The sequence below is a fragment of the Rhinopithecus roxellana genome, chromosome 9 (genome assembly GCF_007565055.1).
Source record: "Rhinopithecus roxellana isolate Shanxi Qingling chromosome 9, ASM756505v1, whole genome shotgun sequence".
Classification (NCBI taxonomy): domain Eukaryota; kingdom Metazoa; phylum Chordata; class Mammalia; order Primates; family Cercopithecidae; genus Rhinopithecus; species Rhinopithecus roxellana.
In genome coordinates this window covers 109,814,331-109,833,114 of record NC_044557.1, presented here as the reverse complement: position 1 = coordinate 109,833,114, position 18,784 = coordinate 109,814,331, and the positions used below count along the sequence as shown (strand labels likewise).

Here is an 18,784-nt window from a genome sequence, read left to right as displayed (position 1 = left end):
ACTGCAACCATCGGTTAAAGGAGCCATTGGAGTAAGAGGTGATAGGTCAGCAGGAGCAAAACTCAGTCATTCCTGATTAATTGGTATTACCCTGGCCTATGTATTGCTCTAGTTCAGATCTTCATCAGATCATACTCCAGCTATGACAGTGATTGTCCAAGCTCCACTCCCTGTCTCTCCTCCCAGATTAGCACATCTTCTTCTGGGTTCCCACATCATTCTAAGTTTCAGTGGCACTTGTCTCCCTTGATGCCAGGATGTGGGATTTGGGAACATATTTCGTCTCTCCAACCACATTACCAGCAACTTTCAGGCAACTGTCTGATGCCACACAGCAAATCTGCCCCAGGGCAGGGGGGGCACTAGGTAGGCAGTAACTGGGAGCACAGACAGAGAGACTGGCATGAAGAAACCTGCCCATGGGAAGCAGGGCCAATGCCACCTAGGCTGGGTTCAAGGATGGGTCTCATCCCCTTGAAGGTAATGTGCCCCAAAAAGCAGAACTTCTAACAAACTTGGAAAACTAGACAGGTTACTGAAACAGGAACTTAAGCTTCTCAGAAAATCAGACATAACAGATGTAAACTGGAAAAATCAGTGAACTTGAAGATAGAGCAACAGAAATTATCTAAAGAAATATAAAGAGAGAAAAGAAGGCTGGGGGACAAAACAGAGCACCCAAGAATTGTGGGACAATGTAAAATGGTCTAACATATGTATAGTTGGGATCTCATTAAGAAAAGAGAGCAGAGTAGAAGAACTATTTGAAGAGATAATGGCCAAGAACATCTTAAAGGCAACATACCACAGATCCAAGATACTCAGAGAACCTTAATCAGAATTTTTTTAAAAATCTGACCAGATATATCATGATCAAACTGCTAAAAACCAAAGATAAACTCTGAAGAAAACCAAGGAAAAAAGAATGCTGGCATCCCCCTCACCAAAAACGTGTCTAAATGCTCATGAAGGAACTATGTTCTCATGGGACAGAGTGAAGGAGGGCATGTGGGGAACACATGTGTAAGCCCATCCCAACATTATTATACCTCTCCAGGTATTAAGATTCCTTGCTTTATATCAAGGAATTTCTGTCACCTTAGCTTTATTTAGTATAGGATGCCATTGAGTTCAGGTTTCATTTCAGATAACCCACTGAGCAAACAGAACCATACCCAGATGATCCAGCCAGTACTTTGGATCCAGAATCCATATTGATCAATAAGGCCCAATTGAAAATGATCTTCTTTCCTCTGTGATCAGCACCTTACTATATATTTCTCAGATTTCTGCCAATAAATATTTAAAAACAAATGGCACCTACTTTGGTGTGAAAGTCCACTGTTTCAGAATCAGACTTCGTGCTTGTCTCCCTCGGCTGTGCTGAAATCTGATTCTAGAATAGGTCAGGAGCAGCCAGGCGTGGTAAATGTGGACATCAGGAAGAATCAGGATTCTCTTACAAGACAGGACCTGGGGAGAAGGGGCAGCTTCTGCTGGAAAGGGAGGCTCAGCAGGGTCTAAGTCTCAGTTATCTGAATTCAGCATCCCAGTTCACAGGGTTCCATCTTTCCCAGTCAAAACCCTCTCCCGTAAGAGACCTGATGAGGCTGTGAACTTAACTTAGGTTGTAATTCAACAACCTGCTGAGTCAGACTCCACTTCTGATTTCAGTTTTGTTGGCCCTGAAACTACAAACCATAGGAGATTCTTTCAGGATAGTCCTAACTGTTCCCTGCTCTTCTGATTGAGGCTTGAGACAAGAATTTTTACTTATTTTATTTTATTATTTCATTTTATTTTATTTTGGAGACAGGGTCTCACTCTGTTGCCCAAGCTGGAGTGCAGTGGCACTATTATGGTTCACTGCAGGCTTGACCTCCTGGAATCAAGCAATCCTTCCACCTCAGCCTCCTGAGTAGCTGGGACTACAGCACATGCCACTGTGCTTTGCTTTTTTTTTTTTTCTTTGTAGAGACGGGGTCTTGTCATGTTGCCTAGGCTGGTCTCGAACTCCTGGGCTGAAGCCATCCATCTGCCTTGGCTTCCCAAAGTGCTGGGATTATAGATGTGAGCCACTATGCCTGGCTGTGCCAAGAATTTAAACCTCAAGCTTCTAACTATTTTTATTTACTTTTCCCACTTCTGGCAGAAGAAGTCATCTTATTCCAACATCTTTGTATTCATCATTCTGACATAATCATCTATCGTGCAACTCCACCAAACTCTTCTCTTCAATGGGGACTTCGTTCTAGGTAATCACACTTGATAATCAACATTATTTTGCTACTATATGCCACAGGGTGCCAGTGACACATTTGCTAATGGTAACTTGTGCTCTCATCTTCACTGGTTTTAAGCAATTTGGTTGTGATGTGTTTGGTGTAGTTTCCTCATGTCTCTTGTGCTTGGCATTTCTTTGGTTGGGCTTCTGAGATCTGTGGGTTTACAGTTTTCATCAAATTTAGATATTTTTCAGCCATTATTTCTTCTAATAATTTTTCTAATATTCCCTAAAAGGGAATTTTAGGGACTCCGATTGCATGTGTATTTGGCTACTTGAAGATGTCCCACAGCTCACTGATATGCTATTCTAGTGGGATTTTTTTCAGTCTTTTCTCTGTGTGTTTTACTTTGAATAGTTTCTATTGCTGTGTCTTCAAGTTTGCTAATATCTTATTCTGTATAGTTAACCTTCTGTTAAATCTCATCCAGTGTATTCTTCATCATAGACAATGAAATTGTTATCTCTTCAGATCTGAATTGGGTCTTTAAAAATATTTTCTATGTCTCTGGGAATATGTAAGCCTTCCCCTACCCTCTTGAACATACGCAATATAGTTATAATAACTGTTTTAATATGTTTGTGTATGAATTCTATTATCTGTATCATTTCCCAGTCTATTTCAATTGATTGCCTTTTGTCCTTGTTATGGTTTCTATTTTCCTGCTTCTTTACATGTCTAGTAATTTTTTTTAGGTGCCAGACATTGTGAATTTTTACTTCATTAGGTGTGAAATGTCATTATAATCTCATAAATATTTTTGAGCTGTGATCTGGCATGTGGTTAGGTTCATTGAAAGCAGTCTGATCCTTCTCAAGCTTGCTTTTAAACTTTGGTAAATAGGACACGAGCAGCCTTTCTCTAGGGGTGATTTTGCCTCACTGCTGAAGACGCTCGCTGCTGCCCCAGGAATTCTGAAGCTTTTTTACTGTGCCTGGTGAAAATAGAAGTTTATTCTCAGCCTTGTGTGAGCCCTATAGACTTTACTCTCTGTTTCTTTCGGGAAATTATTTCCTTGGTCTCAGTTTCCTCACATGCACATGCTGATCTGTACTCAACTGAAGACTCAAGGAGGACCTTCTGCAATTTCCACAGTTCTGTCCCTGCACAGCTGTCTCTACTCTGTGAATTGTGAGCACCTTAACCTCCTTTGACTTGAGATCTATCTCCTCAACTCAGGGTGACTGCCAGGTTCCCTGGGTTCCCTCTCTCTCTGTACTGCTGCCTAGAAACTCCATCAGGAAGTAAGTTGGGGTGATTATAAGATCTTCCTCATTTGTTTTCCCTCTTTTGCTGATTACTGCCCCACACTGCCTGAAGTTCAAAATCTGGAAACCATTGTTTCACATATTTTGTTCAGTGTTTTCGTTGTTTCGGGTGGTAGAGTGAATCTGGTTCCTGATGTTCTATCTTGGCTGGAACCAGAAGATCTTTACCTGTCTTCAAACCCAACCAGACAGACAACCAACCCCAAACATGAGGCTCTGTAGCCTACAACCTCTTCTAGTTCCAAAACATGATGTCAGTCCGTGTTTACTTGGAGAAAATGGAAACGATACTCTAGCTTTTTTTAAAGCAGAAAACTAGTTAATATAGCAAATTGTTAGATGGGCTGAGAAGGGTGCTGTAGCTTAGGCCTCCAGCAATTATTCCACCAGGAATGAAGTCAACAAACTCGCCTACCAGAGATATGTATGGCATTTTAGTTTTGCAAGATGAAAAGCATTATGGAGATGGATGGTGGTGACGTCACACAACAGTGTGAGTGGACTTCGCACTACTGAATTATACACTTAAAAACGGTTAAGATGGTAGATTTTAAACTATGTATATTGTGCCATGATTTTTAAAACAATTCATACATGCCATTTAAAAATAATTTAGAAAAGATATTACTTAGAAAACTATTCAGATATTTTAGCATTAAATAGGCTACTGAAGTTTTATTTCTCACAACTTGGCTCAATGAAGTGTGACTCTTAGTCCCTCTACTTCCTCCTTCCCTGGTTTCTTAAGCTGAGAAAGAGGCTGTGGCCCATGGTGGGAGGATGATGAGGAAGTGTCAGAAGACCCGGTTATAATCCCAGCTCCATTCCTCCTCTGCTGTCTGAGGCGGGCCCACCTAAGCGGGCTTCACTAAGGGCTTAAGCTATCTCTCTGAGACTTCTCCATAAATAAATGGAACATTTGCCCACAGGACCCTGAATGTTGCATCAGAAGCTTCCCGTTGTGTGCTAGAGACAGTACTATGCCTAACCGTATTGTCATCCCCACACCCAGACTCCTCCTTCCCCCAAACAGCTTTACCTTCTGGGTGGGATGAATCACACCAGCCCAAGAGGCCAAAATTAGCACTTTTTGGATTTGTTACTTGGGTTTCACTGGAGGGAAGTGAGGATGTGGGAGACAGCAGGCGAGGTAGGACAGAGGGCAGGAGGAGCCTGGCTCCATGGCTTCCACCCCACCTTCTTCCCTGACCTCTTCCTATGTGTGAGCCACTTATACTTTCTTTGCCTCAGCTGCCATGTAACCATTCATTCATTCATTCATTCATCTGGCAAGTGCATACTGAAGAAATATATAAACAGCTGACTTTTGTTGGACATCTGGTAATTTGTCAAGGTCATTATGCTGCATATGTTATCCTATTTAATAAGATGGGAAGGGCCAGGAGTGGTGGCTCACACCTGTAATCCCAGCACTTTGGGAGGCTGAGGCGGGCAGATCATGAGGTCAGGGGTTCAAGACAAGCCTGGCCAACATGGTGAAACCCCATGTCTACTAAAGATACAAAAATTTAGCCGGATGTGGTGGTGCAGGCCTGTAATCTCAGCTACTCAGGAGGCTGAGGCAGGAGAATCACTTGAACCCCGGGAGGCAGAGGTTGCAGTGAGCTGAGATTGCTCCATTGCATTCCAGCCTGGGTGACAGGGTGAGACCCTGTCTCAAAAAAAAAAAAAGGAAGATATTGAGGAAAGAACTTTATTCCCAAGTTACTAGTGAGGTTCAAGAAGGTAAAGTAACTTGCCTACGATCAAGCATGCTTGCCAGTAAATGTCAGGATTCAAACCCATGTTGTCTTATTTCAAACTCTGTCCACCACACTGCCCTGCTACCTGCCACCTGCCAGGTGGCCTCCGAACGTAGTGACCTCTAGACACTCTCTGTCTGGTGGACAACACAGTATGATGTGGCAAGTGCCACTACAAAGGTATGCCCCACAGTGCTACTGGGGCATAGACAGGGGAAGCTGGGAATTTGAAAGATAGGGCTAATAATACCTTCCCCATGTAAACAATGGAGAATGCACCAGATTTCACCTTGGGATCTTTCCAGCTCTGAAATTTGTAAGTCTATGACTTGAGGTTGCTTATTGACATAAAGTTCCTAAAATTCGAGAGAACTGCTGCCCAAAGTGAGGTCCATGGACCAGCAGCATCGGTATTCCCTGGCCACTTGTTAGAGATGTGCCACTGCAGGCCCCATCCAGACCTACTGAACCGATGTCTGTATGTTAGTGAAAGTCCCAGACTCTTGAGTGTTCATTACTGCAGTTTCTCTCTTGGATGTTCTCTTGCCTTTCACCTTCAGCCCCTGGATTTCCTGGAGCACAATCGTTGCTGGGTCCCCAGGGGAGGAAGCTACCTCTTCTCCATCACCTATCTCCTTCCAGGGCCCTCCGTCTCTGTGCCTGTTGAGAGTGGCAACTACTGGCTCATGTTCTCCTCACTCCTATGAAGGAGTGTGAGGTCTTCCAGGTAACATCTGGTGGTGCTCAGCGGCTTGCTCAGAAACCTCAATATCGCTTGGCTCAACCAAAAATAAATTGGAAAAGAAAATTGAACATTGCATCAATTTGGAGCAAGTTTATAAATTCTGTAGCTAAGCAATACCAATAGAAAATGATAGATGATCACAGGGCATCCCTGCAGTGATGTATAGTCACATTAGCTGAAATACCGTATTACATGATTCTGCTTTATTACCAGTGTTGGTGGCAGACAGAAAAACAGATTACACTTGAGTTCAAATCGATAGGAACTTTATTTACCGGCCTTTTAAAAACATATTTCTGCACTTTATAAAAACATACGGTAGATGCTATTGATAGAGTTTGTCTGCTTCTTAAAAAGCAATTTGCCCAAAACGAGGCTTTTCAGCTGTAATTTATGGCATTACCTTTTACCTCCTTTAAGGGTTCTGTTTGCCTGGCTGTGCTTTGACGACTTCCTTAGACTTCTCTTGCCTTTAATTTTTCTCTCCCATTTACCATCTCCCTAAACTCTGAGCTCCCCAGAGCCTTACAGCAGAAAGGAGAACAGGGTAGCATCTTCCGATGGAGACTGGGGTCTCTTCGCAAAGCTCAGCTTCCACCATCCTCTTCTCAGCCCCTGCATTGTTCTGGATTTTGAGGGCTCTCAGATGGCCCAGCCTCTGCCTCCTGCTGTTTCTCACCCCCATGGTCTTCTTTTCCTCCTTTTCTCAGCTCCAAAATGGAGCTCGTCTCCCGCTCCCGAGCTCTTATTTCAACAAATCCTGTGTGGTAGGAAAATTATCCCCATTTTATAACTGTGCAAACTCAGGCTCTCAGAAGTCAAACCCAGGTCTTCTGACTCCAAATCAAATCAAGTCGTTTTCGAGGTTTGAAGATTGTGCCCGGCAGTAAGCCTGGTGCTATGGGAATGTGGAGAGCTTATGATCCACTTGAGAAAGACAAAACGAACATACTTTTGAATAAACTACTTCTCAGTGGTTAAATCACATAGTGACTGAGCATATGGAAGTTTTACAAAGCCCGGAAGGCTTCCTGGAGGAGTAAGCCTGTGGCCGGGATTAGCCCTGGGTTAGCCAGGAAAGGGGAGAGACGGGAGCTCCCAACATGGGGAATAAGGTGTAAGAATCCTGAGCCCAGCACTTCCTGACATGGAGTAAGAGAAGGCCTGGTGGCATGCTGGACAGAAGTGAGGAACCAGCCAGCTGGACACAACGGCCTGGTGGCAGAGGCCCAGAACACTGAGATTTGATCGGGACAGAGCGAGGCACTGCGGTTTTCTGGGCACAGGAATAGCATGAAATTAATGGTTTAGGAAGATGATATCATAGTGATGTATGAGATCCTGGTTGGAAATCTGGGGACGTGGTACCAGTGCCCCTGAGCAAACCGGTGTGGTCCAGCCCAGGAGGGCTCCAGGAGTCTGGCCAGAGACAGGCAGAAGCCATGGCCACCTCACTTACAAGCCCCACCCTCATAGCAGGGGCCAAGACTGAGGGTTCTCCTGTGGCCGGTCCTTTTAGAACTGGATGGGTTGGGGCCAGGCACGGTGGCTCACGCCTGTAATCCCAACACTTTGAGAGGCCGAGGCAGGCAGATCACCTGAGGTCAGGAGTTCAAGACCAGCCTGGCAAACATGCTGAAACCCCATCTCTACTAAAAATACAAAAATTAGCTGGGCTTAGTGGCATGTGCCTGTAATTCTAGCTGCTCAGAAAGCTGAGGTAGGAGAATTGCTTGAACCTGGGAGGTGGAGGTTGCGGTGAACTGAGATCACACCACTGCACTCCAGCCTAGGCAACAGAGTGAGACTGTCTCAAAAAAAAAAAAAAAAAGAGAAGAAGAAGAAGAAGAAGAAGAAGAAGAAGAAGAAGAAGAAGAAGAAGAAGAAGAAGAAGAAGAAGAGGAGGAGGAGAGGAGGAGGAGGAGGAGGAGGAGGAAGAAGAAGAAGAAGAAGGGGAGGAGGGAGAAGGAGAAGAGGAGGAGGAGGAGGAGGAGGAAGAAGAGGAAGAGGAGGGTGGGTTGGCCAAACATCCTAGGTTGGTCCTGCATCCAAGAAGTTATGTCCTAAAGAAGATGTGTGGAGTCCCCTGCAGGCCACCACAGGGAAGACAATTAACTGGAAATAAATAGAAAGCAATTAAAATGAGAGCACTCACTCCCCTTTTATTGTCATTGTTGTTGTTATTAAATTATTTTGAGTTAGCAGGTGTACAGATAAGGGTCACAGTGAAAAGCTAACCTCCTCCCACTCAGTTATCTACCGAAGCAGCTCCTGTTCCCAGCGTGTGTGCGCGCGCACATGCATTTGTCTTCTCCAGAGACACTTCAGAGGGTTTCTTTTTAAAGAGAATAAACTAAAAAGTGCTAGAGAACATCATAAAACTTCATTTGGTAAATACGTTCTTTGAGATGGTCTTGCTCTGTCACCAAGGCTGGCAAATGCAATCATGGCTCACTGCAGCCTCGACCTCCTGGGCTCAAGTGATCCTCCTGCCTCAGCCTCTCTAGTAGCTGGGACTACAGGCACATACCACCACACACGGCTAATGTTTAAAGGTTTTATAGAGATGGAGTTTTTCCATATTGCCCAGGCTGGTCTCAAACTCCTGGGCTCAAGCGATCTTCCCACGTTGGCCTTCTAAAGTGCTGGGATTACAGGCATGGACCACCACCCCATCTTATTTGCTAAATATTATAAAAATATGCTAGGAGTGGCTGGGCATGGTGGCTTATGCCTGTAATCCCAGCACTTTGGGAGGCCGAGGTGGGTGGATCACCTGAGGACAGGAGTTTGAGACCAGCCTGGCCAACATGGTGAAACCCCATCTCTACTAAAATTACAAAAATTAGCTGGGCATGGTGGCGGGCACCTGTAATCCCAGCTACTCAGGAGGCTGAGGCAGGAGAATCGCTTGAACCCAGGAGGTGCAGGTTGTAGTGAGCTGAGATCGCTCCATTGTACTCCACCTGAGCAACAAGAGCGAAACTCTGTCTCAAAAAAAAATTATATGTATAGAAATACACACACACACACACAGACACACACACACACACACTAGGAGTGTCCTCAAGGCCCAGTAACTTAGGAGGATTAAAAAAAATTAAATACAAATGATAAGGAGAAAAATAAGGAGAGATGAGTCACAATTAGACTAACAGTCCCACCCCCTCCCCTACATCCTGCAACTTCACTTTCTGACTTGAGCAGCGTCCCGCCCCACCCTGGGGTGATCCCTGGGCCTCCTCAAATCCCCCTGACCTTACCCAGGAGACCCCTGCCACAGTAGACAGTGCTGCTAACTGCTCCCTCAACCACCCACCTCTGCCCCTGAGAACTCTCCACCTTCTGGGCAATGTGCCCAGTGCCAGCTGCCAGCCAGGTGGGCCACCCCATCTCAGGTCCCTGTCACTGTCCTGTTGCTGCCGTGTGAGGAGTGGGGGCATGCCAGGTGCACCAGAGCTGTCAGCGTACCTGCTGGGCCACTGCTCTGGGGCAGCAGGCTGTTTGGGGGCTATAGCCTTACCCCGAAGGGCTGCAAATGGCAGGGTACTGCATGGCTCCAAATTGAAGGAGGTTATACCTCTCCCTGCCTCTGCATGCCGGCCTTGACCTGGACTTGACATGTGCTGAATGCTTTATACACGATTCCATTTAACCCACGCCTGCATGAGACAGGCATTGTTTTCAGCTGCATTTTAAAGATAAGAAAGTCTAGACTCGGGAATTTAAGAAGCTCTCAAGGTCCCACAGCTGCTAACTGACAAGACGATGGGATGTATCACACGCTGCCGGGTCAGATTCAACGGCTGTGAGCTGTGTTGAATTTCCTCTTGACCAATGTGGATGGAAGAGTTGCCTTTTGCCTCTTCCAGAAATGTGCCGTGTTTCTGAACTCCATGGTTGGTGGCCGCTTCTGATCACTTCTGTCTTGCCTGTCTGTAAAGTGCAGAAATAGACCCTGAACGCCTGTGGGAAGAAACGCTTACTCATTTGACAGTCCTAGCACCGAACAGATAGTTATTCTGGAGCAGGGAGTCAGTATTTGTCTAGTAAGGGTTTCATTGTTGAAGAAATGATTGATGAGTGAGCAAGTGAGTGAATAAATGAATCAACAGGTGAGTACGACTTCCCTCCTTAACCTGTAATTCCATGTTAGTCACAGGAGAGAAGTGAGCCTGTCTCCTGCAAAAGGATGCATAAGTCAACCCTGCAGGCAGTCTGTGACTATGAAGCAGGAGGCCGGTTCTTGGAGTGGCCTGTAAGCTGGTATGAAAGCAATTCCCAAACTCAGGTGTTCCCCTACTCTTGCACACAGACGGTGTGCCTGGGACACAGAGCTGGCTTCCCAAGAGGACCCAGTGAATACCCACGAGGCGTATTCATCTGTATGCAGAAGTCCTGACTTCTTTCAGAAGTTCACTGGAGACCTTGGGCAGAGTAGCTTCACTAGCAACGGTGCTGAGGAAGCCAGGGAATGGAGACGATGTCCATAGACTGTCTCCTGTGTCCATCTAAGCTGGGTATCTTCTGAGGCTTTTTCACATTGAAACTGAAGAGCCCAGCTCCTTTGCTTCAGGCAGAAGGCGAGTGCCAGCTCCCTTACAGACTCCAGAGGACTCACAGTTGCGTCGTGTGCCTGGTGCTGGGGACCAGCAGCAGGTGTAACCCAGCTTGGCAGTCACAGCAGGGAAAGGCCAGTGCCAGCCTGCTTCTTGTGCTTGGTCATGGAGGGAAAGGGCGGGTGCTAGAGTCAGCCAGACCTGGGCTTGAATTCTGGGTCAGCCCTGTACTATCTGTGTGACTCTGAGCAAGTCATCTAACCTCCTGAGCCTCAGTTTCTTCATGCGTAAAAGGAGGAAATAAGAGAAACCATCTCATGAATGTTGGAGAATTTAGATGAGATGATTTATGTGAATTCCTCGGCACTCATAAGCTTTCAATAAACAAGAGCTCTCTTTGTGAACTGGCATCAAGCAAGGACAGTGTCCATCTCCTGGGGCTGGGTAATACTCATTTTCAGTATTATCATAGTCTTTCCTTGCATTGCATTGAATGCACCACTGGGTCAAAAAGATTCTCTTCTTACTGCCTACAGGTGTCCACTTCATTTGGGGAGAGTGCAGTGAACTCTGTTAGATGTAAGCGGATAGTTATCTCACAGTAAGTGCTGCTGTGATTCAGGATGGAGATAACACCACAGGGTGAGGCTTTCTGGAAGAGGTGAGCTTGGCCATACTTTGAAGGATGGGTGGGACTTGAATGAGCAGAGATTAAAGGAGAAAGCTTTTTCAGGTGAGATAAAGGGAATAAGACAGATCCCAGACTGGGAGGCAAACATTCACATTGGAGGATGCAGCGAAATTAAGGAGAGGACATTGGGAGAAGAGAGAGAGGATGTCAATTGAACTTATCAGGTGAAGGCTGGAGACAAGGAAGCAAATGCTCAGGAGGGATCAAAGGAAGTCAGAAAGCAACCCAGGTTGGGGGAAATGGCCCTTTGTCAAGGGTGTGGATGCTGCCTTTGGAAGAGGTTCTTTCTTCTCCCTTTCCGCCTCCTGGTGTTCTCAAGTCAAGTGCTGAGTGAGTCTTGTCAACCAGCTCCTCCCTGATTAACTCTCCTCCCGGAGCATTAAGTCGTGATCTGCACTTGCTTCTCCGTAATAGCCAGTGAACCCTGCCATGCCACTAGGAGAGGAGAAAGCACATCCTGACATTCTAATAGGCTCAGAAGCGAAGACAGTGCTATCATCGTGGTGGTGACAGCAGGCTCCAAGCCCTGCCAGGTAGTTTTCACAACTTTCTAGTCTTCCTTGTCTTATTAATTAGGAGAGTCTATCTCACAGATTTGGGGCTATAAATCTCAGATAACAGCTCTTCAACCTTCGTAACTGCTTCTAACTAGGTGGTAGAACCAGGTGCACTTCATCTTCATTTTAAAGAGGCCCCTGTGTCTGCGATCTGTGTGGGAGCCCTCTCTGCAGGACAGGAGCAAGAGGAGCTGCTGGCGATGGCAGGCAGCGGGACATTTTCTACGTGGCTCTTCACTGGCCTCCAAAATCGCCAACTCTTCAGCCCTTAAGTCAAGATGCATCAACTCCAGCCCCTTTCCTGGCTCCCTTCTCAGATTGGGGGACACATGTCTGGGCATCAGAAGCCTTTGCACTCCAACATAAATACGTGTGAACCCTGGAGTGGAGAATTGGTGAAATCAGCTGATGGTGAAGTTGTACCCCACACTTTTTGTATCCCCCACAAGTAGTATACAGTAATCAAAATTTAAGCCACCTGAGATGAAATAATTGCTTAACAATCATATAAGACAAAATGATTCAACAAATGACAACGAGGCCCTGTGATATACAGAACAGATGCATTCAGTGTACCATATTATAATGCGCTAATACAAGATTGACAGCACAATAATAGGAGTGAGCAGCAACTCAGCCTATAATTCCAAACCAAATGTGAGGCTGTCCACAGAACTCAAATCCTAGCAGGCTGCAAAATTAGAGGTAACACCACGCAAGGTTCAAGACGACTCATTAGCAGGTTGGCAGAGTGTTTCAGGAGCAAATTTGTCTGTCGAAGGAACTAATTTTGTGCCATCTTCAGCTCAACTTTTTTTTTTTTTTTTTTTAAGTGTGAGGATACAACCTTCTCTGGAGAGGGATGTGGGGGTGGGAGGTTGAGATCTGGCCAGAGCCCCTTGGGGCACAGGGAGGTCAGGTCCCTGGTGTGGGTTTTTGAGTGGGTTTGAGTATTGGGAGAGTGATCTGAGTGTGTTAATGGGTGATGCAAAGCAGTGGTGATGAGGCAAACACTATTTAGGTTGATCTCAGCGTGAGAAACTGATGGGACTTTCTGCTGGCTCCTTGGGACTGTTCTCACATCAGAAAGTGTTTGGATCAAGGATATAATGAAGGATAATTGTGATAAGCGTCCTTCCAGGTCCGAATTTCTGAACCTTTAAACAAGCATCATAATATCTGCTTTGTATAGATGCCACTATTGTTTTGATGGTGTCTGGGATTTGTTTTAATCAGGTGTGGGAAGACATGCAGACACAGAAATGGCTCTCAAGAAGGAGGAAGTTTTATACTTGCAGATCCCTGGGGTGGGGGGGTGGGTATGGCTTGCAAGGCCACATGGGGGATGCCCCAGGCTCAGTTGGGAGGCAGAGGGAACCAGGGGAAAACCTGAGTAGGAGTCTTGATCGTGGGAGGAACAGGTGGGGTATGGTGAGCAGGCTTAGGGTTGGCTAGTGTGAATCACTTCCACAGGCTCTGGGTATAAGGACTGTTCCCAGTTGTCTAGTACCCACCCTGGGATGGTTTGGGCAGGTGGATAGTGGCCTGGAGTGTAAAAATCTGATAGAAGAGGTGGTTGGTAGTATGGGCACTGGACTGGTTGGTTTTCGTAAGCAAATGGTGCTCAGAGGAGTTTACTATCTCTAGGAATTAGCCCTGGGAGGGGCAGTGCCCCCAGGATCAGCGAGGCCCCAAAATGTCAAAGCACAAACATTACAGAATAAAAAGACACGATGAATACCCCTTCATAGTTTCACATCTGCGGCTGCTTTCTTTCCTAGAGCTGTGGTCCCTTTTCTGCCAGTTTGAGACCTCCCTCTGTTCATGATCAAAATAGGGCATGGTAGCATCACCATGTGTGCATGACAGAAAGTCATGGTACATTCTCCACACCACCCCAAATCCTGGATCTGTGAGGTCAAGAGGGAAAAGCACCCACCTCCCTTCAACTGGGACCCCCTGCTGGCTCCTTCCACCTCTGCTCAGTCCAGGGCTGCCTGGGTGTGGCCAGCACTGCCTGGGTCACTGGTGCTGATGATGCACGCTTTCCTAGAGTTTGACTAAGATGCCCCATGTCCCCAGTTCTGCCAATAACAGGCTGTGGGCCTTGGCAAGGTTGCTGTGATTTCCTGTGTCCCCATTTCCTTCCCTGAAAAGTGATAGGATGGATCCCAGTTCTAAATGCTTATTTTCTCTGAAAAATTGGGGAAAGGATAGGGAGAAGCAAGAAAAAGGTGAATGAGATGGAGGGCCGGGGGGTTCTCTAATCTCTACAGAAAACCAGTGACGACCACATGTTGGAGAAGCCTCCCAGGTCTCATTGACAACCCCTTCCTCATCCGCCCCATTGAGCCAAGACACTCTCAGGGACGGCAGTGATTCAGCGCCTACGAAGTAGCCAGGCTTCCACGCTTGTTACCTTGTGTAATTCTTACAACAGCCCAAGGACAGAGTCGCCACTCTCAGCACCATTTTACTGCTGGGGAAACTGAGGTGTGGAGAGGTTAAGTCAATAGTCCCCACTTGCTCACGGCCACACAAGTAGTAGTGGAGCCTGGCCTCCCACCCCACAGTTTCATCCCTAATTGCTGTATGCTACTGCCTCCCTCTGTCGCAGGCAGGATCATCCACATAGGACTGGATGGCTTGAGTGTGATCCAGGCCGCAACAGAGATTCATCCCAGGAGGAGTTTTTCCAAAGAGGGAGGGTGACCCCCAAAGGAGAAGCATTGCCCCATGGGGAGAACGCTATTTGGAACTTAAGTGGTTTCCACTAATTTCTTCTTTTAACAAGTATTTTGTGTCTATTAGATAGTTGGCATGGCTCTAGGCACTGGGGACATACAACTGTGAATGAGATGGTCCCAGTCCTGCACTCAGGAAGTTTTCAGCCTAGTGGAGCAGGACAGACATGAGAAAAGTGAACAGATAAATATAGTAGCTGCAGGAAGCCCGAGTCTGAGGGGCTCTGCCCCGTCTGCATCCAGGTCTGCAAGTTGGCCAACCTTGGACACTTGCAAAGGCACAAGCCCTTGTAGGTGATAGGAAGGTCTCAGAAGTCAAAAAAGAGGGTGAGAGGCACCCCAAAATGAGCAACTACCACCCTTAGGCTGGATGGAGAAAGGGAAGATGTGGGGTTTGGAGAGTCCAGAAGCTGGGGCATCCCTGGGGACACTGGAGCCCTGTGGGGCCCCATGCACACAGTCAAGGCCACAGTCACTGTTGGACGCCAAGAGGGAGAGGTAGGACTATCCCAGCTTCTTCCTCCCTCCTGCCCTTTAATTTCCCACCAATGCCTCTAGATGGCTCAACTCAAACTAAATCCAGAGGACCCGGGAAGCCTGGGAAGTGCAGCCATGGGGGTCAGTCCCCACCCTCCCCCAGGCGGAGCAGAGCAGAGCAGGAAGGGCTATGGGACCTGGCGAAGGCAAGCGGGCCCAGGCCCCAGCCCTGGCCCCATGCTTCCCCTTCTTTGGGGACTGCATCAAGGTCTTGAGGTCTATAGAAACTCCTGGTGGGCAGGAGAACCAGTGGCTTTAAGCAGAGTTTGGGTCTAGGCTGCCCCTGCTAGAGTACCAGTGGCCCCTCCCCACCCTCACTGGTCCACCTGGGCCACTCCATGTCCATCTCTGCATGGCCAAAAGAAGACTGAAGAATGGGGAGGAAGGTATAGGGAAGGGCAAGTAGGGAGAGCACCTGGCGGGGAGGAGGGCACAGGCAACCTGGAGCTGTCCCCAGAGCCCACAGGGACCTGCCACACAGCAGGCACCTGCTCAATGAAGGGATGGAGATCCAGTTCAGGAAGGGCCTTAGCATCAGAAACAAAACACATACACCAACAGCTGCCCTGAAAGAGAAGTCAGTGTGAATGTAAAGCAGGTGATTGCTGCCTCAGGAGCAGTTTTGAACAAGTTTTTCCTTTAAAACCCCAGGGCGGCCATCTACAGCCCCCACCTGCATGTTCCTGCTGAAATAATAATGTCACATTTATAGAGCCCTTTGAGCTTCTCAAAGCAAGTTCTAATGTCATTTGACCCTCACAAAAGCCCTGTGAAGTAAATGGCAGGGACGGTAGTTGAGGTGGCTAAGGTCACATGGGCACCCATTGAAGAGGTGGGGCCCACTCAGGGCTGATGTCTCGTCTTCTAGCTGAGTCTTTCCCAGACTCAAGTGCCTGTGCTTTGTTACACCTCCCCATCATCCACCGCCTTCAGGGTCCTGGCCCCAGGCAGAGCCCCAGGCTGCTCACTCCTCCCCATCCCCTTGCTCAGGCCTGACTTTGGGTAGAGCTATTCCCACTTGAAGCCAAACTTGGATGCATGTGGCAATCTGCTTTTCAGTCTGAGAGATCAAAAGGAACAATATTTTCAGCTGCAGAGACAACCACCACAACAAAAATGGTGCTTAACACCCTTTTCCCAAATGCAACGTACCCCTCTGTGTGCTGTAGAATCGTACCATGAAATAAACACACCAGAAAATTTTTTTCTTCTGTGGAAGAGGATGAAGAAATTTTGGTAATTAAAACTCCCATCGATCAACACTTAGATCTCAGAGATAATTGCATTGCTTCTGCAGATGTTTGTTGAATCATGCAGTTTTGTTTTCAAGCGTGTGTGTGCCTCAAGGCCTGAAATCACATCTCCCCCAGTGTGAAGCACCCCTGGGCAGGCTCCCTGTCCTCCCCGACCCTTGTGGCATAACGTGGTGAGAATAGCCAGGTGGTAGTCCTGGCTCTGCCTCGAATTCGCTATGTGGGAATGAGCCTGTGATCTAGCCTATCTGGACCTCAGTTGCTTCTGTAGATTGAAGAGCTGGAATTGGAAAATCTCAAGGTTCTGTCCCTCTTTTGATGTTTCTTGGAGTCAACATTCCTTTTGAGGGTGTTCATCTCTCCCCACTGGCTTGAAATCTCATCTCTGCTACTCACCAAGTCATGTGTTCACGAGACATTCAAGGCCCCATTGTGAGGCTTGAAAGTACAAGGGTGACTAAGATATAGTTCCTACCTCTGGGGCACTCACGGCCTGGTGGGATAGGCAGCCCAGAAGCAGACATGTCACAATACAATATGTTGAATGCCATTCTCTCAACATTGAGATCGTGGAGGCCACACTCTCATTCTGTGACCTCACACACATCAGTTAAACCTCTGCGTCTGGTCTTTATTGTCACCTGGGGATGTCTGCTTCCCTTCCTAGCTGAGATCTATTCGCTGTGAGTGGGCTCTGAGAGTAAGATTGCGTTAGAACATAGTAAAGCATTTCCCGTAGGGAAGGGCTTGTCCTCTCTTTCTGCCTCAAAAGACATGGAGGAACACAGAGGAGATACCACCGGCCCCATAGCCACACTAAGCTGGGAACAAGAACTATAACTTTTAGCTCATCCCCCTACCCGGTGCTCTGTGATAAGAAACCAGCCCAACATCATTCTGGATGCCCTCTTCCAGCCTCCAGGGTCTGCCCATGGTGGCTTAACTGTGATGACAGTTAAAATGCAAGAATACTTTCAAAAGGAGGGCTGTTTTCCCCTCGGCATCCAGCTTGGCCTAGACATTCAGTTTGCTCTCTGTTCCCTGAGCTCCAAGCCTCCTCTCTGATGAAGCCAGGGAATGCACCCCTGTTTGGAGATCCTGTGCTCTGCTGACTTGCTCAGGCTGGTCAGGAGCAAAGAGCCCGAATGAGCAGCCCAGAGGAAGGAGGTCAGGGGACCCGAACCCAGGGGTGTCAGGCCTGGAGAGGGAAGCCCTCCCCACCTGTCTGCGCTTTGTGATTAGATGTGAGCAGCGGGGTAACTCACAGGCAGCAATCTCCCTCACTTGGTAAGTCAGGTAAACGGACAGATAGAAAAGTGAGAAAGTGCCACCTGGAAACCCGAGGCCACTGCCACACGGCCGGCCGGGTCCTGCCCCCTCTCAGAGCCCTCTCCCTGAGCATGCACTGACCCTCCACCCTCTCCCACAGAGCCCATGCTGGTCTGACCTGCAGGATGTGTTTTCCATAGAGGCCCCCAAATACCGTCTTACCATGCCAGTCCCCTACTATATTCTCTAACCTTAAATTCCAGGGATTCCGCCCCTCCCTCCCTCCCTCCCTCTCCATGCTTACCCTCCACCCACTTTCTCCCAGGAGCTGCTCCTGTACCTGGAGTAGATTCACCTGCAAACACTCAGCTTGCAGGAACACAGCAGAATGGGGAGTTTCCTTTCCCAGCCAAGCTGAGTTTGGAGGGGGGTGTGGGAGGAGATGGGGAGGGCTGGGGACACAGGTTGAGTCTCTAAAGGAGGACTGCATTGCCTTCTTCCCTGCCTCCTGGTTACAGATGAGAAGGTAACCAACCTCGTGTGTGTGTGTGTGTGTGTGCGCGCACGCGTGTGTGTGCAGTGTATGGATGCACAGACGGCCCCTCCATGGTGGGGTGCGGAGCCGTTCTCTCACCCTGCAGCTTTCTGCCTCTCCCTCCACCCTCCTCCGACTCCCTGCGTCCCACACTGCAGGTGTCTCTGAGGCAGTGTTTATATAAGCAGCTCATGTTCTGCCGAGCGACAGCGAGAAGCTGTTGTCAATTTGAGGAAAGCCCCCGGCTGCCCACATGTGTGGTTGTCCCCATGGGTTTCATAACAAGAGGGGGAGGTGGGGTGGTGGGCCCCTGGGGTGAGGGCGGCTGGTCTCAGCCCAGCCCAGGAGCCTCCTCCCCGCTGCCACCAGTGAGCCGAGTGTTCACAAGCTGCTGGCCTTACCTCCTCTCCTCCCGGCTAGTTTTTTGGCTATGGAGAGACACAGTCAGTGCCTCCTGGCTCTGGCTGGCCCTGCCCAGGAGTGTAGTACTTGGGTCGTGCTGGGCTACTGGAGTCAGGGCAAAGAACCTGACATTTTGAAGGCATGAAAGTCCTAAGGACCTGCCAACCAACCCAGCA

The 18,784-nt window shown here is 47.9% G+C and overlaps 1 protein-coding gene and 1 long non-coding RNA gene across 2 annotated transcripts in view; one reads left to right on the top strand and one right to left on the bottom strand.

Moving 5' to 3' along the window:
• Nucleotides 1-18,784, top strand: part of PEBP4 (phosphatidylethanolamine binding protein 4) — a 213,488-nt gene that overhangs the window by 31,446 nt on the left and 163,258 nt on the right. The window lies entirely within an intron of this gene.
• LOC104663977 lies at nucleotides 8,200-18,203 on the bottom strand. The gene is made up of 4 exons (XR_748198.2): nucleotides 18,027-18,203; nucleotides 15,638-15,715; nucleotides 8,979-12,247; nucleotides 8,200-8,547 (listed from the first exon to the last, which is right to left on the bottom strand). It is a non-coding gene; the product is annotated as an uncharacterized LOC104663977 (long non-coding RNA).